This window comes from Propithecus coquereli, unplaced genomic scaffold (genome assembly GCF_000956105.1).
Source record: "Propithecus coquereli isolate 6110/MARCELLA unplaced genomic scaffold, Pcoq_1.0 Scaffold89, whole genome shotgun sequence".
NCBI lineage: Eukaryota > Metazoa > Chordata > Mammalia > Primates > Indriidae > Propithecus > Propithecus coquereli.
Window position 1 is genome coordinate 7,146,474 of NW_012155173.1, and position 25,802 is coordinate 7,172,275.

At 44.1% G+C, this 25,802-nt stretch overlaps 1 protein-coding gene across 3 annotated transcripts in view; it reads left to right on the top strand.

Moving 5' to 3' along the window:
* ASTN2 (astrotactin 2) overlaps positions 1 to 25,802 on the top strand; it is an 893,996-nt gene that overhangs the window by 507,049 nt on the left and 361,145 nt on the right. The window lies entirely within an intron of this gene.

The window sequence follows — 25,802 nt, forward strand, 5'->3', positions numbered from 1 at the left end:
CCCCACTGGAGCCCCACTTGCACCCTCCTAAGAATGGAGACCGAGTGACAGCAGGGTCACCTAGCCAGGTCTTGATTCCCCCACACTTACTAACTACAAGTTGAGTATCCCTTATCTGAAATACGTAGGACCACAAGTGTTTCAGATTTAGGATGTTTTTCAGATTTTGGAATATTTGCATATGTATAATGAGATATCTTGGGGATGGGACATAAGTCTAAACACAAGGTATATTAATCCCTATGTTTCATATACAACTTCTACACATTGCCTCAAGGTAATTCTATACAATATTTTTAATTTTGTGCATGAAACAAAGTTTGTATACATTGAACCATCAGAAAGCAGTAAGTGTGAAATTTTCCACTAGTGGTATCAACTTGGCACTCAAAAAGATTCAGATTTGGGAGCATTTCGGATCTCAGACTTTCAGATTAGGGATGGTAAACCTTTACAATGAGCGTATTAAGTTTGCTTTCTGAATGCATTGGGTCTCAGAGAACTCTGCCCAAACGTTCCCACTCAAAGGGCCACTTATATAAGTGTACAGGGAGGTAAAATGCCTTTGCAATAATAAATAACAAGACCAAGAACATTTCTGAAAAACGAGTTGCTTTTATATTTTAGCATCTGCTTTGGAGCCTCAAATCCCTACTTGTTGCAGAAGTTTTGGTGTCAGACAGACCTTGGATTCTAATCCCATCTCCTCTACTAATTAACTGAAACCTTTATCGACACTCTCTGAAGGTCTGTTTGCTCTCCTATAAAATGAGAATAATGATAATATTGTATCAATCTTCAGGACATTGCCAGAATTACAGATAGTGTAGGTGAAATTCATAGCAGAGTGCTGGCTCCCATTGTTATGTGATTAGTACCATGGGACTTTTTAAATTTCTTTTTTAATTGTAATGGCAATCATTGTCTTTTGAGAAAGAGCTATTTACAGTTCCTTTACCACAGGGTATCAGTTACTAGTCACCCTATTCCTACCTACCACTTCCTTTGAAGAACAAGAATAAAGCCCAATTAAATGCTGGGTTCAGGGGCAGAAAGAAGACCCACGTGTTTTCTGTCTAGAAACTGGCAGGTAAATGTCTGGGTTATTTATTTATTTTTTCTATATCAGGTTCTCCCACCAGCCTGTGTCTGTGCAGGGCTTGGCTGGTTGTGGCTTTTCTGCAGATGCTCACTCAAAAGGAGCGAAAAGCAACCCCTCAGGCCATGCAAGGCAAGGCAGTGCTTGTGCTAAAGGAAGAAATGCAGGTGCTCAATGGGGAACTCTAACCAAGCCTGGGGCTAGGAGTCAGACGTGGGTGTCCAGAAAAGCTTCAAGAGTGGTTCTCTGTGTCCTGAAGTCAACAGGAGTTAACCTGACTGTGGACTTGGGGGAAGAGTAGGGAATTATGGACCTAAAGTGTGGTGGTTTAAAAATGTATAGATTTGGCCTGTTGGGTAAACAGAAGTAATTACTAAGGTGAGGAGGGAAGAGAGAAGAGCCAGAGGGAGAGATGTTGGGGTAGGGAATGGTACCAAGGACAAGAAATAATAACAGCCTGTCTGGAACTGGGCACTCACCCATGACAGGCACCTGTTAGGGACCCTGCCAGTTCATCTTATGGAATTCAAACAACAGCTAGTAAAGGCAGGTTCTGTTAACATCCCAATTTACGATAGGAGGACTGAGCCTGGAATAGACAGTGACTTGCCCAAGGTCACCTAGTCCAGCATTTCCCCAGCCTTTTCGGCACCAGGGACCGGTTTCATGGAAGGGACAGTGGAGGCGGGGGTGGGGGGCTGGTGGCACAGAGCTCTGCACACAGGGGTTGGGGACCGCAGACTTAGTAAGAGAGTGAACCCAGGACAGAATTGCACCTAGATCTCTCCTGCTTTGTGAGCAGAATCTTATGTACCTGCAGCCCTGCCATCAGGGCATTATACTTGAGAAAATGTCACAACAACCTAATGTTCTATAATAGGGGATTGGATCACTTAATTGGGCAACTTTGAGATAGAATGTAAAACAGAACCATGAAAATCATGTGTTCGAAAGGGGAATAAGTGTCCCAAATGTCCTTGGAATAATGTTAAGGAAAAAAAAAAAAGAAGAATAGCAAGGCGTATGTATAGTATGATTCTAAAAAGTGTGTGTAAATGCGTATGTGAATGTGTGTGCGTGTGGCACGTACAGTTAATACACATTGCAGGTATTTCAATGAGTAAAGCAGATAAAAACTTGTGCCTTTGCACAATTTATATTCTGCACAGGAAGAAGCAAAAAATAAACACTAACTGTAATAAATTACTTTAGGTGTTAGGAGATTGGGAGTGCTGGAAGATGGGGAAGGAGTGGAGGTGCAATGGCTATGGGGTAGGGCCGCCAGGCAAAATACTGAGTGCCCAGTTGAATTTGAATTTCAGGCAAACAATGAATAATTGCAATATCGGGGACATGTTTATACCACATAAATGTATTCATTGTTTATCTAACATCCAAATTTAATTGGATGTCCTGTATTTTTACTTGGTAAATCTGGCAACCCTAATATTAGGTGGGCATCCCGTGACATTGGGCAGGTGACATTTCAGCCTTGAGGCCATCCGGGGAAAGAGCATCCACGCTTGGATCAAAGAGAGCAAAATAACAACAGTAGTGTTCTCTGGGCAGAGGGATTAACGGATTTGTTTTTCTTTTTTTCAGTGCTGTTTAAATACCTTACAGCAGCAATATATTACTTTTATAATAAAAGAATAGATTAAAAGTCAGTGAGCTGGATACTGTGTAGTGAGGTCTGACTAGGACCGACACAGCTTCATCTGCCTTCGCTCTTTTGCTCTTGCTCACTCATTCCAGAGCTTCCAGCAAACCAGGCTCCCAGCTGCCCCACCAACTTTAATCTGCCCTCTCCCCTTTCCTCATCCATAGATCTTCAGCCCTCAAACCGCCGTACCTTAAATGTTGGCATCTAAGGCAAGCGTCTACACCACAAAGCCATCCCTCAGATAGGAGGCTGTCACCTTGGGCATGGCTGTCTAACACATGAAGACTACTTTCCCAACTCATTTATTGTAAACAGCAACTGCTTGGGGAAGATACATGAGACTGGATCAAGAATTAATATGTGAAGAGTTGGGAAAAGTAGTTTTATTGAAACAAAAGAGTGAGCAAGGGCAATATTTCTAAATTTATTTATGGTTATATTAATATGTGATTTTATAATAAATAGTATGGTTATTACCAAAGTAATACATGAAATGCTATAATTAGATATGTCACTGGTTCATTTGTATTTCTAAGGAAAATTTATATATTCAGGCAGATCAAATGACTCTTAAAATCTTAGGAATATGAGCGGTGGGCTGCCTTCTATTCAGGGCTACGTGGGGAGAGCTTGCTATTACGCTCTAAGCACTACAGCCTTTCCATCTTAGCTGTTACAATAAATAATAGCTTATATGCCTTGAATACTTACAATGCAACCGGTTCTAAATGCTTTCTTTGTATTAATTCATTTTATCTTGACAACAACCCCATGAGGATGGTGTTATTGTTACTCCTGTGAGCTTAGGCAGTCTGGCTCCAGAGCTTGTGCTTAAAATATATATAAAATTTGTATCATGGAAAATGTCAAGCATACACAAAAGTGGAAAGAACAGTACAGTGGGGTCCCATGTGCCTGTTACCCAGCTAAAATCACCTCACCTCGTGGCCTGGAGACAGAATGTTAATCAGGTGATGCAGTCTGACTCCTCAAAGCCCATAGTCGCAGAGCCTGCCTGCCTGCCCGCCTGCCCATCCCAGATCCTACGCTTGCAGCCTGTGGGACTTTGTACGGTGGCCCTGTGGGTGCCGTGCTGGGTAACATAGTTACTACTTCACATTGTGTGGTAAGACAGCTCCTAGTAAGTGCCTAGCTCACTATTTGACACATAGTAAACACTTGGTAAACATTATTATCTAATTAACGTTCATCTTCCCCACTGTCCTGGAAGCTGCGAAAGGGCTGCCGCGTACCCACAAACCCAGTGGCAGGCATTCAGTAAATGTCAGTTGAGTAAACAAAAGCGAAATGTCTTGCGCCTCAGCCCGAAAGCTCCGACACATATGGCTGGCTGATTATCCTTCAACAGAGAAATTTTCCTGCCCAAGTTAATAGTTAGCACTACTCAAAACCTTTTCAAAACACAAACAGTCTTTAAGAGAAATTGTATGCTAATGCAAATGTCAAGGTACCTCTGGCTACTGTTAGCAAAATAAACTGAACAATGAATACATTAGATACATCAACGCCAGGCATTTGTGTTCTAAGAACTTTGCTTTGATGACTGTCTGTGGAATTATTCCTAGATGAACTGGAATTGCCTTGTTTATGTGCAGCCTTGCAGAAAGCTGAATTCTTCCTATGCCAACCTCGGGGCCACTGGCCACCAAATGGAACGTGAGGCCAGGCACAGGAATAAAATCACTAATAAGATCAGTGGTACATTTTCTTTCTGTGGGCAGCTGTGTCAGGCAGAGCTGGGTTCATGTCTCACCCTCTACCACTCACCAGCCTGGAATGGGCCATTTCTCTTCTTGGAGTTGCTGTTACCCTGTGTACAAAAGGGAAATGCAAATAGCAATCATGAGGCTCATTATGAGATTGAATTAGATAACATTACAAATTTCTTTCCCCTCCAAAGAGTTTTAGACATGTTAACTTCTGTTATCTCATGTCTTCCTTAGGAGCAGTGCCATTAATATATCCCCATCTTTCAAACGAGAAAACTGAGGCTCATGGAGATTAAGTGACTTACTCAGAATCACACAGCTTTGACAGGGGACTCATTATAATTTCAAATTCTGAGTGCCCAAAGACCATTTTATAGCTGAGTGCTTACATGTCATTTATTTAAATGCGTGTGTGGTAGGGGGGCAATGAATGAAATTCTCTTGTGTTCTCTGCATGGAGTTGAGATGTCTACAATGCTGAGGAGAGTGGGGTCTCTTGATTATATCACACAGTAACCAGAAGATTTCCTTTAACTACCGTGCTGAGCTGTTGCTAGCAATTTGAAATGTTTATGTGAGTCCCAGGCAGCCGATCATCTGGGTGGCAGGTGCAGTTAGAAACATGGAATAAGAAGAGAGTTTATTTATAAATGGCCAGATGAATCCCCAAAATGAACTTGTCAGTCAACCCAAGAAATGTAACTGTGAAGGAACAGGAAATTAATGATTGTCCCCGTTGGCATAGACAGGCACTCCAATACTGGGGTATGATTTGCTGGCTGTCAGCACATTTCTCGTTCCCCCTGCCTTGTTGCCAGTTATTTCTGTCAATAGGAACTCAGTTCAATACCTCGGAAACGCTGATCAATAAACTCAGCACTTACTGATTGAAATGAACTTTAGCGTTATCTGGAAAAAGAGGAGGAGAGAATTGGATTCTTTGCCTTCCATCCTTCCCTCTCTTTCTCCCTTCCTTTCCTTCCTCCCCAAACATTTACTACGCCAGCCACCTATCAAACCTGTGCTCATCCCTGAAGATGCACAAATAAGTGAGAAGGACAAACCTCCTGAGCAAACAGCATACTCCTGTGTGGTGGGATTTGCCTCAGTAGGGATGGATCTGGGAGCCAGGGAGGTGGCCGGGCTGGTGACAGTTCTGCCTGAGTGGTGTGGTAGAGGGAGGAGGTGATGACGGAGCTGAGCCCTGGAACATATTCAGAGAGATGGTGATGAGAAATGGCAGGCCTCTGCTCCCTCTTGCATTATTTCCTCCTCTCTTTTTCTCTTTTGCTGCCTCCTCTTCCTCAAGAATGAGCCTCTGGTGGATTTTAACACTGTCATCTTTGGGGCAAGAGAGATAAAAATATGAATAATGTAATATCACAATATAATAATTTCATGTCACATGAGAATAATTTATTGAGCATCTACACTGTGCCAATAAAACCATTGGAAGGTCCCTGAGGCAATATGTTGTAACTGCCTGTATCTACACTGCTGTATCTGGTATGCCTGCACATAGTAGGCACTTAATAAATGCCTTTATTTTAGAATGAGCGTCAGATATTTTATATATGTTACTGCTGATCTCATGATACAACGAAGATAGATATTATTGACACTATTTTTCCATGAATGAGTAGAGAGTGGATATACACTGTAACCTGTATGTAGTGGTTGGCATTCTCCTTTAAAATGTCAATCAGGGCCGGGCACGGTGGCTCACGCCTGTAATCCTAGCACTCTGGGAGGCCGAGGCGGGCGGATTGTTTGAGCTCAGGAGTTCAAGACCAGCCTGAGCAAGAGCGAGACCCCGTCTCTACCAAAAATAGAAAGAAATTAATTGGACAGCTAAAAATATATAGAAAAAATTAGCCGGGCATGGTGGCGCGTGCCTGTAGCCCCAGCTACCCAGGAGGCTGAGGCAGGAGGATCGCTTGAGCCCAGGAGTTTGAGGTTGCTGTGAGCTAGGCTGATGCCACGGCACTGTAGCCTGGGCAACACAGTGAGACTCTGTCTCAAAAAAAAAAAAAATGTCAATCAGATCATTGCACTCTTTGTTCAAAACCCTCAAGTCCCTTTGCATTGTATGTGCTTTCGCCTATAGTAAAACCCAAAGTCCTTATTGTGGCGTCTGAGACCCCCTGTGATCTGGCCCCTGCTGCTCCATGAAGGGCCACCCCCACCTCCTGCCTCCGGCCCTTTGCATCTGCTGGTACCTCTGCTTCTAACATGCTTTTCCCAGGCTAGTTGTTTCTGGCACTGCCTTCCTGCCTCTGCTCAAAAGCCACCTCTTCAGGGCATCCTCTCCCAAATCTGAAACAGCACGGCCCTTCCCCCCAGAGATCTCTAGCTCAGTCCCTGACTTCTTTTTCTTCACTTGTCACTCTCTGACTTTACATGATGTATTTATATGTGTGTTTATGTCTGTTTCCCCTGACTCTCTCACCTCGCTGGCACTCAATAATCATTGAATTTGTCATGTAAGTTTATTTGTATGCTTTTCTAAATTTAATCTTTTCAACAACCTTATGAAATAGGCATAATACACCCATATTCAAGTAGGGAACTTAGAACATACTTAACAATAACAACATCAACAGCAGCAATTTATTGAGCACTTGTTCTATGCCAAACACTGTGCTAACTGCTCTGCGTTTATTATCCCATTTGATTGTCCCCATGACCCTACGCCGTGATGATCTTATCAAGGCCTTCCCTGACCGCCTGACTTAATCAGGACACCTCTCCCCAGCTCTCCTAAGCCCCCTTCTGTCATATTCATTATTTAACCCTTAAGCCACATAACTCGTTCATCCTTGTTCATTGACTTGATATCTGTCTCCCTCCGCTAGAGTGTAAATGCATGAGGGAAGGGACTCTCTTACACACAGCTGCCTTCACTACACCTAGAACAGTGCCTGACATGTAATAAGTGCTCGGTAAATATCTTTTTTCTGTTGCTGTGATGCCAAATTCTATCCCCACCAAAAAAGGAGGGAAAATGCCGGAGCAGTCAGTTCTCCCCGCATTGCTGAGTACAGTCTGCATTTGAGGTACTTCACAGACCAGCATTTCCTCCCTCAAACCTTTCTTTTCCAGCCCCTGAGCAGGTCAAATAGTGGCCTTGGTAGGCACAGTGGCATATCTATTATCCTAGCACTTTGGGAGGCCAAGGCAGGAGGATCGTTGAGGCAGGAGTTTGAGATGAGCCTGAGCTACATAGCAAGACCCTGTCTCTATAAAAAATTAAAACAAATAGCCAGATGTGATGGCACATACCTGTAGTCTACTACTGGGGAGACTGAGGCAGGAGGATCACTTGCACCCAGGAATTTGAGGTAAAAGTGAGCTGTGATCAAGCTGCTGCACTCCAGCCTGAGGGACAGAGTAAGTCCCTATCTCTCTTTAAAAAACAAAAAAGAAAGAAAATGTTCTTATGTAGAATAAGACTGACAGAGCTGTGCGCAGATAATTGCATCTTTCCCAGGGTTGGAGATGCTGACGGTGGGTCTGTAGCCAGGACTAGCCTTTTTTGTAGCCTGATGTTGCAAGTCCTAATAGACCCTTAAGAAGTAGAGGCAAAGGGTTTATCCCAGAAACGGAGTCCTTGGATCCCCATCTTCCCTGGACAGTACCACAGGAAGCCCACTCACCCCTTTGGCACAAAGAAAAGACTAATTTTCCTCGTTTTCCTATACAGACCTAAACCTAGTGATAGTATCTAAATGATAGTAGTAGGCATTTGATATGTATTTGTTATATATATTTGATATATATATGACTGACTGAATTGAATGAATGGACATACTTAGAATGAGTGAACAGTCCTGTTGAAAATAGGGAAATTGAGGCTCAGAAAAGGGAAGTGTTGTGGGCTGATTTGTGTCCCCTTAAAATTCATATGTTGAAGTTGTAACCCTTAGTGCTAGAATGTGACTTTATTTGGAAATCAGGGTCTTTTCATTGATACATAATATTTGTACATATTTATGGGGTACGTTTGATATTTGGTTACATAGAATGTGTAATGATCAATTCAAAGTATTTAGAGTATCCATCACCTGGAGTATTTTTCATTTGTATGCATTGGGAACATTTCAAGTCCTCTTGTCTAGCTATTTTGAAATGTACAATACATTGTTATTCATTGTAGTCATCTTACTCTGCCATTGAACATTAGAACTTAGCCCTTCTATTAACTGTATGTTTGTGCCTATTAACCAGCCTCTTTTCATTGCCTCCTCCCCACTTACCCACACACCCTGCCCAGCCAGTGGTGGAGATAAGGTCTTCAAAGAGGTAATTAAGATTAAATGAGGTCCTTGGAGTGGGCCCTAATCCCATATGACTGGTACCCTCATAAAAATGGGAAATTCGGAAACAGACATGCATGCAAGGAGAATGCCATACGAACATCAAGCCAGAGATCAGGATGATGCGTCTACAAGCCAAGGAACACCAAAGATTGCCAGCAAACCACTAGAAGAGGAGAGAAGCGTGAGCTAGTGTCCTTATAAGAACAGGAGATTAGGACATGGACACACACGCAGAGGAAAGACTATGTGTAGACAGAGGGAAAAGAGACCACCTACAAGACAAGGAGTGAGAATTCAGAATGAAACCAACCCTGCTGACACCTTGGTCTTGGACTTCTAGCCTTCAGAATTGTGAGGAAATGGATTTCTCTTGTTTAAGCCACCCAGGCTATGGTACTCGGTTATGGCAGCCCTAGCAAACTATCACAGCAAGTTACTATCCAAGGTCTCTCGCATTAGCAGCAGAGCAGAGAGTTGAATCTACTTCTCCCGGATGCCAGGTCTCATGACCTTCTCCTGTCCCCCATGGCTTTCTAGGCAGCATGGGTCCCCAAGCTTAGATTTGTGAGAGACACAGGCTTCCAGACATAGTCTCCCTGTCTGGCTGTGAGACTGAATTCACCATGCACCTCTACTGACAGTTGCCCCCAGGTGTGCTCCACTTGCTTCTCATCTTTGCCCACTTGCCTCATGCACTCCTGGGTGGAAACAGAGCCAAGACAGAGGCCCCTCTTCTTCCCTTGCCTTTTGCTGGTCTCTCTCAGATGGCACAAGACCAGCATCTCTCCTGGTCTGACCACCTGAAGCTCAGCGTCCTCTCTCAACACACTCCTCTAAAAAGCCCGGGATCTTTGGCTGGCTCTTCTGCTGACAAAACTCAGGACATGCTGAATCAGATCCAAATGCTCTGAATTGAGGTGTTTCACAAGGGCTTGTAGATACAGTCCTGTTTATGCCACTGCCCTGTGTAGATACCTCCAGTGGCTGGCCTAAAACAACACTTAGCAAACCCAGCTAGACCTACCTCGATGGGGTACCTCAGAGAATTTCCTAAGGGGTAGAAGAGCCTACATAGTTTATGAACAATTGATTTTTACATCTTCAACCTTCATGCAACGTACGAAGGTTGAGGATGTACTTTCAGATTGCTAGGAGTAAACATCTGATGTCAGTTCACCCATAAGCCAGAGGAAAACAAGACACCTTAACTGGTAAATCTACAGGGCTGTGTCCAATGTGTACGTGTGTATGGGGAGGGGGATGCGAATTTCCACAAAGCCAAATGGAGATGCCGTTACCCGAAAAAGGGAACATGGATATTGAATGAACAAATATAAGAGCTGTTCACTGTGTGGTCTCACTCCTGTCTCCACAAATCCACCCTAGCTAAATGCCATCTCTTCCTTAAAGTCTTTTTCTATTGTATGTGCATGTGTGTTTATTTCAATGTAATTTTTCCTTGCCCTTTAAAAAAATTAATAGGTTCGTAATCATTTCCTCACTGTTGGATATTTAGACCATTTCCTTTTCACCCCATTATAAACAATGCCGTGATGAGTACCTTTGTGCGTCCATCACCACCTGCATTGTTCATTTTTCCTCGAGAATTTATTATTGTGATCATTCGGTCAAAGTGTATGAACACTTCAAGAGTCTTTCACATTTTGCCAGATTGCTTTTCATAAATTTTGGCAAGTTATACTCCCACAAGTGGAATAGGAGAATAGCATTTTACTATACTCCCTTCAGCACTGAAAATTATCATCTGACAAAAATATTTGCCAACTTGATTGATGAAAACTAATACATTCTTGTCAAATAAATGCAAATTAAGACATAGGCAAGCTTTTGGAGAATAGTTTACACTCAAGATTTTCATTTCCTCAGTGCTACTTTCTTTGCTATCTGATCTTTTGTTTGCTTTTTGCCTCAGCACTCGTGACACTGGCTCAGATATAGTGAGTGGTTTCAGTCTGCGATCCTCTGTCCTTCCCTTCCTCCTCCTTTTTTGCCTTTACTTTTTTCTTTCTCTTCCTCCTCCCCCCAGTGCCATCACTGATTTAAAATATATAGAGAGAAAGAATAAGTACATTTATGCACACAGTTCAAAATTGCAGTTACAAAAGGTTTCTGAATCTATACACCAACCTCCACCCATTTTCCTAAACTCAAGTTGGAAGTAACCTGTCCTCTTTCTGAACCCCTGCAGACTTTTTAAATCATCTTTTGCCATGCCTTTTCTGCTCTGCAAGACTTCTGGCTTTGTTGAGGATTTGGCTTATTTATATCTGACAGCTCACAGCACAGAGCCAGGTATAGTAGGTGCTTAATAAATATCTTTGTAATGATGGATGGAATGATGGGTGGATAGAATGATGGATGGATGGATGGATGGATGGATGATTATTTCATTGTTCCAAAAGAAAATAGGAATCATCATTTAAGGTGTTGAATACCGAACAATCTTGCAATTATTGATGATCAGTGGGTAATTACCTTGTGATTTTTACCACATAAAAACTTCATTCATTAAATTGTGCTACAGATAATCCTGATACTTCGAAGTAGCAATAGTTCTTGTTCAGCAGATGAACTAGCTAGTGTATAATCATCATAACTCGCTATCCACTATTAATTTTTTGGGCAAGTAGCTGATCAACTGGACACAGCCTTTTGCTGCCTGTGATTTCCATTATATAGAGTAATTTTTTGTAGGCACGTAGATGTGCCTTGTGTTCTGCATAAGCTGGAGTCTCATGGGAAATTGCACTTTCTTCTAACCTGTTAACACCATGGAAAGAGAACAGCCAACCCAGGTGCAGACTGAGAAGTGCAGGAAAAGGGAATTTATGCTGGTTGGACTTTTACTCTGTGTGGGGCAATGTGGGTGGTACTTTAAGTGGCTTATCTCGTTTCCTTTTCATATCACTCCTGAGAGGTAGGTGCTGTAATTTCCATTTGACAAATCAGGAAGCTGGGGTTAGAGAGACTGGCGGACCCTCAAGAGGTCACACAGTGAGGTAAGAAACAGAGCTGGGATTCCAACTTAGATTCTGCAAGTGGCTTTCTGGGAAGAGAATGTGGACTTTAGAGCCAGACACAGTTGGCTTCTGTTATGGCTCCACTTTTAGGGAACTATGGGCTTTTAAGTGACTTCACTACTTTGAGCCTCAGTTTTCTCATCTGCAAAATAGGGCGATGAGATTTGCCTTATGGAATTGAACTCTAAAATGTCTATAAAACACATATAACAGAGCCTAGTAAGCTCTCTTTTATCCTGCCCGCCTCATGCCTTCATAATGGGCTCACTGCGTATTTCTGGGACACTCCTTCGTCCTCCCTGTCTTCCACATTCTGTGCCTGTTTGTGCCGTCCTCTGATGCCCCCTGTGCCTTTCTTTTCCTCCTTTGTTCTGCCTTCCCTCCTCTTGATGATTATGGTCCTCATCTTTCTTCAAGACCACCTCCTCTAGGAAGCCTTCCCCGAACAGCCCAGGAAGAAGGCATTGCTTCCTACCGAGGATATTATGGTGTGTCTTTGTGCATCTGTAACATAAGCGTTCACTCGGCTTCATATTACAAATCTTCACTTGCTGTTTCTGCCCCAGCCTGTGCCCTTCTGAGGGCAGGGACCTTGCTTCATCAGCTTGCAGTGCTGAGTATCTAACAGAGGACACCCTTGGAAGAAACATTGCAGTGACATCTTTACAGAGGAGGGAACAGAAGCTCAGAGACTGGAGGTCACTCATGTGAGGACAAACCCTTGAGGGCTATCAAAATCGTTTTCTAAAGCCAATGTCTGTTCTCCTTTTACCACATCGCATGTGCCCCTTCAAGAAGGAATTATTTTGGTGTGATCATAGCTGAGTTTTAATTTCCTGTATCTTCCTATCTGGACCCAAACTTCTGATTATATTCACAAAGTGACAGATATTCAGGGAAAAGCTTTTTCTACCAATGTTTCAGTCTAGGCAGGAGCTCTTAAGCTAGGGTCCTTGCAAGAGGGTCAGTAAATTACATGGGAAAATAATACATCTTTACCCTCACCAGACACTCATTGAAATTTAGCATTTCCTTCAATTACAAAAACAGGCAACAAACACAGGTGTATTCATAGCACCTGTGACTGTCACCAATAGAAATTACATATAGTTTTATATCATATTTCATTTGTTATAGATGTCTCCAAATGTGGTTTATGTTCATCACTACTTTGAATTTATAATTATGAGTACATCTTCTATTCAATCTTTTTATTTAATGAATTAATAAAGAAATATATGTATTATTGTATTACAATTGGATCTCTAAGAATACTTTGATAAATGGTTCCTTTTATAAGCTTTTGCATTTGAGTTCATGCATACAAAAACTTGATTCTAAGATGTGGCCATAGGCTTTGCCAGACTGACAAAGGGGTCCTGTTCTTTGGGTTTTCAGGAGTAATTTTCAGGATTGACGAAAAGCAGGCTATTGTTAGTAACAGTAACCACAACAACAAAAGCAAGCGTATCAGTCTTTGTAATGGGTTCAGTACTCCGCAGGGTGTTTCACATGCATTGTTTCATTCATTCATTCATTCATTCATCCAATAAAAGTCCAAGTGCCTGTACAGTTTTCCAGGCACTGTTTAAGGCACAAGACTGAAGTGAGCATAACAAAACCCCTGCCTTCATGGAGATTTTATTATCTCAGGTAATCCTTAGGGTAAGCTAAGAATTAGGTATTATTACCCATGATTTATTTGTGAGAAAACTGAAGAAGCTTACAGAGGTTTAATGATTTGTTAAACTTCTCTCAGCGAGTGAGTGGCAGGGGCTTCCTCATGAAAACACGGTTACTATGTCCTGTCCTCTGACCCCCACCCTGCCTTTCTTCTCCTCCTTTGCTCGTCCTTTAGTTCTGATTTCCCTACTGATTGTGTAAGTCCCTTGATTTTGTCAGGTGCAAAATAGTGGCAATAAAAGATATTCATTCTCTCTCTCCGTCTCTCTCTCTCTCTCTTTCCATTCTTGCATTTCCACCTTATTTCTGAAAATGAAATTGATAATCAGGTGCAGGTGGCAGCCTTCTTGGGAAGCCACATATTGTTACTAGAAGCTGGAAGGCCCTGTCGAGATCATCACCCCATCATTGTACAGAGGTGGAATCTGAGGCCCAGAGAGGGTGGAGGGTCACCCCAGGACACAGAGCAGAGGGAGGCAGAGCTGCTCTCCTGGCTCACAGCAGCCCCTTCTGCCATCCCAGACCACCAGGGCCCCCCTCGCTCCTGAGCAACAGGACACACACTCCTGAGAACCCAGGCCCCCCCACCTCTGCAGCCCAGCCTAATGAGCTTCTCTCTGTGACGAGAGCTGTGAGGGGCTCTCAGTAACTCCACGTGGGTGTCTCATGAATAAATGATCCTCAGGCCTTATGCATTTGTCGCTGAACTTTTCTGTAGTTTCATTTAAAAAATAATGATGAGATTTGCAAATGGTAGGAGTAAGGGGGGTGGGTGAGGAGGGGAGTTTCTATGACTGAGTAGTCACAACAAGTCCAGGGAGGAGGAGATGGATTTTTGCCAGAGGAATGATAGGCTCAGAGATCAGAAGGACTCCGCGGTCACTGTGTGTGGTGGGGGGGAGACAGGGCATGGGGAGGGGGCACACACCGTCCGGATACTACTGGGGAAAGCCCGGGTGTGACAAAACATTGCCAGGCCACAGACTGCTTTGGCTCCGGGGCCTGACACTCTCCAGGGAAATCTGCCTCACCCTCATTCCCATCACCAACTCCCTAGGTTAGATTGGCCCCTCCTGCCATATGCTCTCACAGTGCCCAGTATTTTTAAAGCATCTATCATGTTTGTAATTATAGACATGGATTAGGCACAGGCATGGATATAGACATATAAGTAGATACACATATAACATAGACATGGGCATTGACATTAAGGCAGGAACTTGCGGAGTCACTCTGTTTCAATAAGAAACTGTGAGCTCCAGGAGGACAAAACCTATGCCTGTTTTCCTCTTTTTTTTAGAGATAGAATCTTATTCTGTTACCCAGGCTAATGTGAAGTGGCTCAACTGTAGCTCACTGCAGCCTCAAACTCCCAGGCTCAACAATCCTCCCTCCTCAGCCTCACGAATAGCTGGGAATACAGACATAAGCCACCACGCCTGGCTTATTTTTTTATTAGTAGTAGTATTATTTTGTTGTAGAGACGAGGGGATCTCACTATGTTGCCCAGGCTGGTCTCAAACTCCTGTCCTCAAGCAGTCCTCCCGCCTCAGCCTGCCGGATTGCTGGAATTACAGGCATGAGCCACTGCACCGGGCCTGCTCTATTCTGTATACAGGCATACCTCAGAGATATTGTGGGTTCGTTTCCAGACCACTACAATAAAACAAATATCACAATAAAGCAAGTCACAATAGTATTTTTTGGTTTCTCAGTGCATATAAAAGGCATGTTTACACTATACTGAAGTCTATTAAGTGTGCAATTGCATTATGTCTAAAAAAATTAAATATAGACTTTAATTAAGAAATACTTTATTGCTAAAAAATGCTAATGATCTTCTGAGCCTTCTGGGTTTCATAATTTTTTTTGCTGGTGAAGGGTCTTGCCTTGATGTTGGTGGCTGTTGACTGATCAGGATGGTGGTTGCTGAAGGTTATGGTGGCTGTTACAATTTCTTTTCTTTTTTTTCTTGTTTTTGAGACAAGGTCTCACTCTGTTACTCGTAGGCTAGAGTGCGGTGGCATCAATCACAGCTCACCGCAACCTCAAACTCCTGTGCTCAAGCGATCCTCCTGCCTCAGCCTCTGGCGTAGCTGGGACTAAAGGTGTGCATCACCACGCCTGGCTAATTTTTCTATTTTTTTGTAGAGATGTGTTCTCGCTCTTGCTCGGGCTGGTTTCGAACGAACTCCTGAGCTCAAGTGATCCTCCCACCTCGGGCTCCCAGAGTGCTAGGATTACAAGCGTGTAATAGCATGGGCAATTTCTTAAAATAAGACAACAATGAAATTTTCCATATCAATTGGCTCTTCCTTTCATGAAAGATTTCTGTGGAGCATGCACTATTGTTTGAAAGCATTTTACTCACAGTGGAACTTTTTTTCAAAATTGGAATCAATCTACTCAAACCCTGCTGCTGCTGTATCAGCTAAGTAATAGTCTAAATCCTTTGTCGTCGTTTCAACAACATTCAGAGTGTCTTCACCGAGAGTAGCCTCCATCTGAAGAAGCCACTTTCTTTGCTCATCCATAAAAAGCAGCTCCATTCAAGTTGGATCATGACATTGCAGCAATTCAGTCACACCTTTACACTGCACTTCTAATTCTAGTTCTCCTGCTCTTTCCACCACATCTGCAGTTACTCTCTCCTCTGAAGTCTTCAACCCCTCAAAGTCATCCATGAGGGTTAGAATCAACTTCTTCCAAACTCCTGTGAATGTTGATATTTTGACCTCCTCCCATGAATCACAGATGTTCTTAATGGCATTGAGAATGGTGAATCCTTTCCAGAAGATTTTCAATTCCCTTTTTCTTTGACCCATTAGAGAAATAACTATACATGGCAGTTATAGCCTTATGAAATGTATTTCTTCAATAATAAAACTTGAAATCAAAACTATTCCTTGATCCATGGGCTGCAGAATGGATGTTGTGTTAGTGGGCATGAAAACAACGTTAATCTCCTTGTATATCTCCATCAGAGCTCTTGGGTGACCAGGTGCATTGTAAACGAGCAGTCATGTTTTTAAAAGAATCTTTTTTCCGAGTAGTAGTTCTCAACAGTGGGCTTACAATATTCAGTAAATCATGCTGTCAACAAATGTGCTGTCACCTAGGATTTGTTATTCCATTAATAGAACATAGGAAGAGTAGATTTAGCATAATTCAACTTAAAGTCATCAGCTGCATTAGTCCCTAACAAGAGAGCCAACCTCTCCTTGAAAGCTTTGAAGTCAGATATTGACTTTTCTTCTCTAGCTATGAAAGTTCTAGATATCAGCATCTTCCAATAGAAGACGATTTTGCCTACATTGAAAATCTGTTGTTTAGTGCACCCACCTTCGTCGATGATCTTGGATAACTTGCTGCAGCTTCTCCATCAGCACTTGCTGCTTCACCTTATACTTTTATGTTATGGAGATGGCTTCTTTCCTTAAACCTCATGAACCAACCTCTGCTAGCTTCCAACTTTTCTTCTGCAGCTTCCTCACCTCTGTCGGCCTTCATGGGGTTGGAGACAGAGCCCTCCTCTGAATTAGGCTTTGGTCTGGGGAATACTGTGGATGGTTTGATCTTCGATCCAGATCCCAGTCACTATCTCCGTATCACCAATAAGCTGTTTTGCTATCTTGCAAAACATGTGTTCACTGGAGTTGCACTTTTATTAATAATTTCCTTCAAGAACTTTTCCTTTTCATTGAAAACTTGGCTGTTTAGCAGAAGAGGGCCAGCTTTTGACTTATCTCATTTTTCAGTATATCTTCCTTACTCAGTTTAATCATCTCTAGCTTTTGGTATAAAGTGAGAGATGTGTGACTCTTCCTTTCACTTGAACACTCAGAAGCTATTATGGGGTTATTAATTGGCCTAATTTAAATATCGTCGTTTCGCAGGGAATAGGGAGGTCTGAGGAGAGGGAGAGAGATGGGGGAACAGCTGGTTGGTGGAGCAGTCAGAACACAAACCACATTTATAAATTAAGTTCACTGTCTTATATGGGCATGGTTTGTGGTGGCCTCGAAACAACTGCGATAGGAACATCAGAGATCCCTGATCACAGATCACCATAACAGATAGAATAATAATGAAAAAGTCTGAAATATTTTGAGAATTACCGAAATGTCACACATAGACACAGAGAGAGCACGTACTGTTGGAAAAATGGTACTGATAGACTTGTTCAGTGCAGGGTTGCTGCAAACCCTCAATTTGTAAAAAAAAAAAAAAAAAAGCCTTATCTGTGAAGTACAATAAAACGAGGTATGGCCGGGCGCGGTGGCTCACGCCTATAATCCTAGCTCTCTGGGAGGCCGAGGCGGGCAGATCGTTTGAGCTCAGGAGTTCGAAACCAGCCTGAGCAAGGGCGAGACCTCGTCTCTACTAAAAATAGAAAGAAATTAATCGGACAACTAAAAATATATAGAAAAAATTAGCCGGGCATGGTGGCGCACGCCTGTAGTCCCAGCTACTCGGGAGGCTGAGGCAGGACGATCGCTTGAGCACAGGAGTTTGAGGTTCCTGTGAGCTAGAATGACACCACGGCACTCACTCTAGCCGGGGCAACACAGTGAGACTCTGTCTCAAAAAAAAAAAAAAACGAGGTATGCCTGTACTTAATCTCCCTTGGTGAGTGCTGGATAAATATTTGCCAAATGAACAAGTGCATTCCCAAACAAAATGGCCCTGTATTGAGTGTACCATTTGGGCCTGGGTGATGAGGTGCTTTCATATCTTTTAACTTTTTGCATCCTTCTCCACCACCCTGAGAGGTGAATGTTATTGTCTGTATTTCATATATGGACAAAGGACATCACAGTCATTTTCTCTTTGTTCCTGAGACCACACAGCTGGTGAGCCTTAACCCCCCCCTCCCCAGTTGCCTTCCTTCAGCACCTGTCCTTATTCAGTGTACAGCTGCAGCTCGCCCAACACCCTGGGGATGTGAATGAGGACTCTTGGCATTCAGGAAGCTTCCTAGCTACGCAGAGGCACAAGACACTTACAAGGAAGCCATGAGACCACTCTGCACAGTAATATGTATCTCAGCCCAAATTAGTGCAAGCCGTAATTGCTAGAGGAAGGAGCATGCAAAGTGTCAGTTGGAACACTGGTCCCAGAATCTCTGGGGGTGGTGGGGGGGAGGAATCTTAAAGAGGAAGGCAGGACACCGAAGATGCTGACGTTGGACACAGGCAGGGTGGAGGCCAGCTCTGTCACTAAACCTCACTGCCAGTCCCCTCACCTCTGAAAGGGCCAAATCCTGTGTGCAAGTATGTACATTGCTATTCAAATTTAAAAAACAAAAACAACAACAACAACAAAACCCAGAGATAACAGCATGGTCCCATAGGGCTATGGCAAGAATTACATGAGATAATATATATTAAGCCAGAGTTCTCATGTCATAAATTCTCAGTAGATATTAGCCCTGGTTATTGTTGCTGTCGCCATGATGTTGTGCATCCACTCCCCTGGAAGCTCCACTCCCTCCACAACCACCCCAGAAAGCAGCCATCCCTCCTCAGTTTGCTTTCCTGCAGAGGCCAGCGGGGTGCACTGTGGGAAGGGGGTGTAGCCTTCCCATCTCTGAATAGCTTTGCCTTTGGAAAAGCCCAGCGTACTTCCATGTGGCCGGTGCCAGCTCACCCCGTCCCTCCCCTGGAAGCCTTTTATCCACTAACCCTTAAAAGCAGTCACCACGTGCCAGGCACTGTGCTGACGCTTTACTTAGATTATCTTTAACTGGTCTCAAAACAGCCTAATCCTCAACATGGAGCCTCCTTTTCTTCTCCTGTAAAATGGGGATGATCCTGTCATTTGCGTCATTGTGTTTGGGGAGGATTAAGCGGGTTGACACATGTAGGGCTTAAAACATTTCTTGGCTTGTTAGGAATGCACCATGATCGTTAACTATTATTCTTGTTGTTATTGCCACAGTGATTTTTATCAACTATTCATCTATGTTATTAGTCTAAATAAAAGCGGAGTCTGCTTCTAGAACCCTTGGGTGGCAGCCCATACATACCTCCCAGGGTGAAGTCCAGAATCGCCACTGCCATTCTCCAGCCTGGCTCCTGGCAGCCCCTGCTGTGCCCTCCTTTGCAACCCCACCTCTTTCTGGACACTCCAGCTTCCTTGCACCTCTTGAAGTAGCCCCAGTCAGGGCATACACTCTCCTGCCTCCAGGCCTAACATATTCTGTTCCCTCTGCCTGGAATTCCCTTATCCCACACCATCCGCCTACCTTTAGCTAATTCCTCTCCATCCATTACGTCTCAGGTTCAATATTGCCTCCTCTAAAAAGCCTTCTCTGAGCCCCCCTTCCAAGGTCTGGCGGGGAGCCTCTGCTTTACGATCCTGTGGCCCCACCAATGTTGCCAGGTTACTTCTTTTCTGCCTCCCTAGCACATGCTGTCACACCCATTCCTGTGTCTCCCAAGAACCAGCCCAGTGCCCAGAGCAAATTAGGTAGCAATGAAACATTTTAAATGAGTAAAATAGACCACATGGGGTCCCAGATCCCCCTTTCCTCCTCCCACAAGGAGCTGCTTACATTCTGAAGGCGTGGTTCTTCCAACGTTGAGGGACACTCAGATGGTGCTAACGATTACCAGTTGTTGGGCACTTACTGTGTACCAGGCATTTAACATACATGATCTAATTTATTTCTCATGCTTACTCTGCTAACTAGGTTTTAATATCCCCATTCTTCAGAAGAGAAAGTGGAGCCTCAGGGTGTAAGGGAATTGCCCAAGTTCTTACAGGGAATGAAGCTGGGGTTCTACCTAAAGGCAATCTGGCTCCAGACAAACCTGCCCTCTCATTTACTGTCCTGCACTGAGGCCCGTGCTGTTGGGTGCTGAGAAGGCTCCCTAAACCCCAAGGCAGGGTGGGCAGAAGAAACTTGATTCCTGGCAAGGGCTGTCCTGGGTTCCTCCTTCCTGGGGAGCTCAGGATAAAAGTTGCTGGCTGTTTCCGGAGAATGATTATTTTGCATCCGTGGGGAGCTTGTCACTGTCTCCGCTTTGCGTCATCCATTGACACCTCTCTGTGAGTGACACAGGCCCCTCCTGGTGTTTATTAACCGCAGGCCATCTCAGCATCTGTTCCCAGCCGCCCTGCCTAATGCTCCCCTGCGTGGGGCTCACGCTGACTCGGCCAAATGGAACCCTGATGACACATTTGCACTTGACCAGTCAGGTAATGAGGGAATGGCAGACTCACCCAGCCTGCCGAGGTCTAGCTGACTCAGTTTTGAAACCAGTATTATCAGAAAAAAAGAATGAGGATGTCAGAGCTGGAGAAATGCCTGGAAACATTCTGGACAGTGTCTGCATTTCACAGATACAGAAACAGAGGTACAGCAAGGCCAAATAAAAGATATAATAATAATCAGCTCAGTGCTTGGCAAGCAGTAGGTGCCCAAATGTTTGTTGAATGAATAAACAGTGAATAAATTTGCAAATTTGCTTTGGCTTTTAGAGTTTGGAAAACACATTGCTCTGTATCATGTTATTGTATCCTCATAATCTATGAAGTGAGATAGTTATTGTTCCCATTTTACAGATAAGAAGACTGAGTTTTAGAAGAAAGTCATATAGGAAAAGAGTGTAGATTCTGGAGTTGGACCTCCCTGGGTGTAAATCCTAACTCCAACACTGACTTCTGAGTTTTCATATCTAAAATGGGAAACAGCAGTCATCCATACTGCTGTGTCTTTTTGTAAATACAGTTTTATTGAAACATAACTGTGCTCATTCTTTTGCATATTATCTGTGGCAGCTAGTGTGTTTCGGAAGCAGAATTGAGTAGCTGGGACAGAAGCTGCATGGCCCACAAAGCCTAAGATCTTTACCATGCATCCCTATTCTGAAAAGTTTGCCAACCTCTGTTCTGCAGGGTGGTTGAGAGAATGTATGTGAAAAGCCCTCTGCACGATTCCTGGGGTATAGTGAGTACTTAATTAATATTAGTCTTCTCTCCTCTCAAATAAAGGCACAGATCACATGACAAGTGGCATCATCGTGATCCTCTTCTTAAGATTTGTCAGGTCTTGTAAACACTACAATGTAGTATAAAAAGCCTGGAGTTGGAGGGGACAGTGTGGTCATAGGAGCACTGGAGTGAGAGTCAAGGACTGGGGTGTTCTAGTCTCAGTTCTACGCTGCCATAGGAGCTGAAGCCCTCCCCCTGAGCTGTACGTAATGGTGTGAATAGCATCCCCCAAAATGCCTGTCCTCCTGGAACTCCAGAATGTGACCTTATTTAGAAATAGGGTCTTTGCAGATATACTTAAGATAAGATTAGAATGGATCAAGGTGGGCTCTAAATCCAATGGATGGTGTCCTTTTAAGAAGAGAAGAGGCCACAACAGAAGGCCATGTGATGATGGAGGCAGAGATAGGAGTGCTGAAGCCACAAGCCAAGGAAAGCTGAGAGTTGCCGAGAGCCACCGAAGCTATGAAGAGATAAGGGAGGACTCTCCTTCCCCTAGAGCCGACAGAGGGACCGTGCTCTGCCAGACCTTGACTTTAGACTTCTAGCCTTCAGAACTGTGAGAGACTGCATTTCTGCTGTTTTCAGTTAAGTTTGTGACATCCGTTACGGCAGCTCGAGTTAACACCACGTTTCCCCTTTTGTTCCACTATGGATGGAGGCTCTTGTGGACCACATGCACGGGCCAGGAATCAGGCACTGGGAGGTACACAGAGAATATACAGGCTCTGCCCTTCCTGTTCTTCCTGCTCTAAGACAGAGAGGGATTGGACCTGGACTCCTAGTGGCTTTACTGTTGTGAGAGCTCTGACTTGTGCAAGACACAGCGCAGGGTGTTGAAGCGTAGCCGTGGCACAGGGAAAGCACAGGGCTTGGAGTCAGGCAGGTATGTGTGTGCGTCCTGGTCTCACTGCCGCCTGCCTCTGTGAACCAGGGCAAGTGACATAATTCCTCCAGCTTCCCCAGCTGCGATGGGAGCAAAAATGTGTAGCTCATAGGGCTTGTGTGCAAATCAAAGGAAATAATAGAAACCTAGCACAGTTCTTGGCACATAGCAGGTGCTCAGGAAATCATAAATGATGAAGATGATGTTGGTGATGATGATGATCTGGCAAAGCTGGGACCCTCACCCAGGTCTCCTAATACCCCGGTGTAGCCCATCTCTGCCCTGTTCCTCTGTTGCCTTGACACCTTTGCTCCCCGCTATTCTGGCAGCTCTAAGATCCAACAGACTCCAAACCCTGCACTCCGCAGCTAGGAGGAAGGATTGAGTCTCCGAATTAAGAAAATGCCAGCATCTGCCTTAAGCTCCTTTTCTCTCCTGTGCTCAGATTCTTCATTCCCCAGCCTGACACGATCACTCTCCTCTTGGCTTCGTAGGAGCCCCTGTGTCAGGTCTTTGTGTTTTAAGCAATGTTCCCCTCCTGTAACTGATGTTTATGCAGAATCAATCCTTTTAGAAGCGAACAGCCCCCTTGTTTGTATTGCCTGAGCCTGAGAAGGTGACATTTCTTTTGCTTGTTCTTCTCTTCTCTTTCATTGTTTCTCTGTTGTTTTCTGTTTGCCACTTCTCTGTGTGTGTGTTTTCTTTTCCACTCAATGTCTTTCTCTTCACTCTTTTCTTTCTGCATCTCTCTTCCCCTCCTCCTCTCCCTCTCCTCCGTACAAGCGCACACCTGTTCTATTTACCTTGATGCTGTCTCTTCTTTTGATCTCTGTGTTTCTAACTCCTGTTTCTCTCCTCTTTCTTTTCCTACTGTCTTCATTTTTAGCTCTCTTCTCACACACTTTCTCTGCCTCCATTTGTCTCTCTTTTAATCTATGTGTAACATTCCTGTGTATGCCTGTCTATATCTCTGTGTCTGTCTGTCTATCTATATATATATCCATCCATCCATCCATCCATCTCTGTGTATCTCTTCATCTGTCTCTGGGTGAGTGTGTGTGTTTCTGCCTCCCTGTTTCTCTTCTTTCTTTCCAGCAGTTTCTCTATCCATTTAGCTCTTTCCTCACACTCTCCCTGTATCTTTTTCTCCTCCTCTCACTTTCCATTTCTTCTTCTCCTTCTAAGGGTATTAATATTTTAATAGCCTTAAATGTCTTCCCAGGATCCTCAACTCTGCATGATTCAAAAGTGGCAAGTCTCCCCGGAGCTTCATCTCAGGAGCTGTTAATCCTCTCCCCCCATATACCTGTCACCTCATTCTAGACGTTAGGAAGCCAGGGATAATCCTGGCAGCTCCTTGTTCTCTTCATTTGTCTTTATCCTGCAGCCCTGAGCATGAGGGATTTGGAGTAAGAACCCGGAGTTGGGGACCAGGAAGGGAGTGTCCTACAGGGGCAACTCTTGGTGAAACCACTGGCTGGTGAAACCACTGTGTCCATGCCTTCCAATGTTTTCTTTGTTCTGTTTGAAAACATTTACCTAGCACGTGTTCTTTCCAAGGCCTGTGCTGGGGGCTAAAGAGGGATGAATAAATCTTGAGCCTTTACCTTTAAAAGCTTACAGTTGCTCTGGGAGACCATGGAGCTGATAATTAAGATCCGTAAGATAGTGGATTTAAACAATATGCTCAAAGGGAAAAGGACTTCACTCTAGTGGAGGGACGTAGAGAAGGTTTCACAAAGGAGGTAACAATAAGCTCTGTGGAGGTAGGGACCTTGTCCGATGTCACTGCTGTGTCCCTAGTCTTAGAATAGTGCCTAGTACATAGTAAGCACTCTATAAGTTTGTGTAATATATGAATGAATGAATGGGTGCATATGAATAGTCTTCAAGGATTCTTAAGATTTCATCAGGTAAAGAATTTGAAGGTGAGCATCCAGACAGAAGGAAGGGCGTGGTTAGGGATTCAGAGAGGTGAAAGTACGTACTGCACCCGGATCCCCCAGCTGTGACCATAAGTGACTGGGCATTGCCTTCATCCCCACGGAACTGCCTCACCCAAGAGTGCCCCTTCCAGACAGCAGCCCTTGCCAACGGCTGGCTGATGCGGGGATACAAAGGCCTGGGTCCTTGCCTGTACATAGGACATCCACAAAGGGCCGTCCCAGCTCCTGAGCTCCCTGCAGGATCAACTAAGTCTTCATATCCACATTGTAGGTCAGCCTCTCCACTTGCCAAGTCCTGCATTGCTCACTTTCTACAGGTGTATCTCCCAGAAAGGCTCCTCAATAAACCTCCTGTAAGTAACGTTCCATTTCAGAGTCTGTTTTCAGGGATTGTGTGTTCAGGGAATGAGAAGAGGCCAGTGGCTGGTGGATAGAGATATGAGGACCAGGTAAATGTAGCTGGACAGGCAGCCAGGGACCAGATTATGAAGAGTCTTACGTGCCAAGGAAACTAATTTATATTTCTTCTCTAAGTACTGGGAAGCTATCGATCAGAGGAGTATCTAATTAGAGCTGGGATTTACCAAGTTCACTGGCAGTCAGTATGAACGATGGGACAGAAGGGGATAAGACTGGAGGCAGGAAATGAGTTAGGAGACCCAAACCTGGAGCTCCAAGCCTAAGGAGGGGACGAATGGGATATGATATGAAGAATGGTCCAGAGACTTGGCCTCTTCCTGCTACGTGTGCATCTCGCTTGTTTTACAGCCTGGACCCCATGAGGCACATATCCGGGAAGAGGACAGTGCCTCCTCTCACTGCCCGCGGTCCCCTTTACTATCTCCTGCAACTGTGGGAATCATACATACCCCTGCGAGGGGATATTCCTCGTGTGAGGCCCCGTCTCCAAAAAAACGGCATCCAGAAACTTTCATCTATATCCCCCACCTTATAGAATTCTATCTCATGGAATTTTGGCAGATCCGTGGATTATGATATCTAGTCATCTTATCTTTTAAGGAACCTCATTTGGGAAAAATCATGCATTTCCCCAGAATCCCATGACCCTTCCAACAGCTGTTGCTGGCAATCTTGACGACGTGACTTATATGTGATAGTCTGAAAAATAATGTTCTAGGGTCCTAGAGTCGGATTCCTATATTTGTGTCTTGGCTCTGCTATTTATAGGCTGTGAGATTCGGGGTAAGTCCCACACTCTTTCATCGTTTCCATTTTGTATCCATGAAGTTGGAGCAATAGGAATGTGCCCACTTGTGGAGTTGCTGCAGGGAGCTCTAGAATCTGTAGAAACAGGTATGACGCAAGGTCAGACTTACGTACTGGGGAGAGCTTTCTCTTTGGACTCAGATGGAACTAGGCACAAACTTTGGTCACGTTTTAAGATGAATGGCCTTCAGCAAGATACTTCTCCTTTCT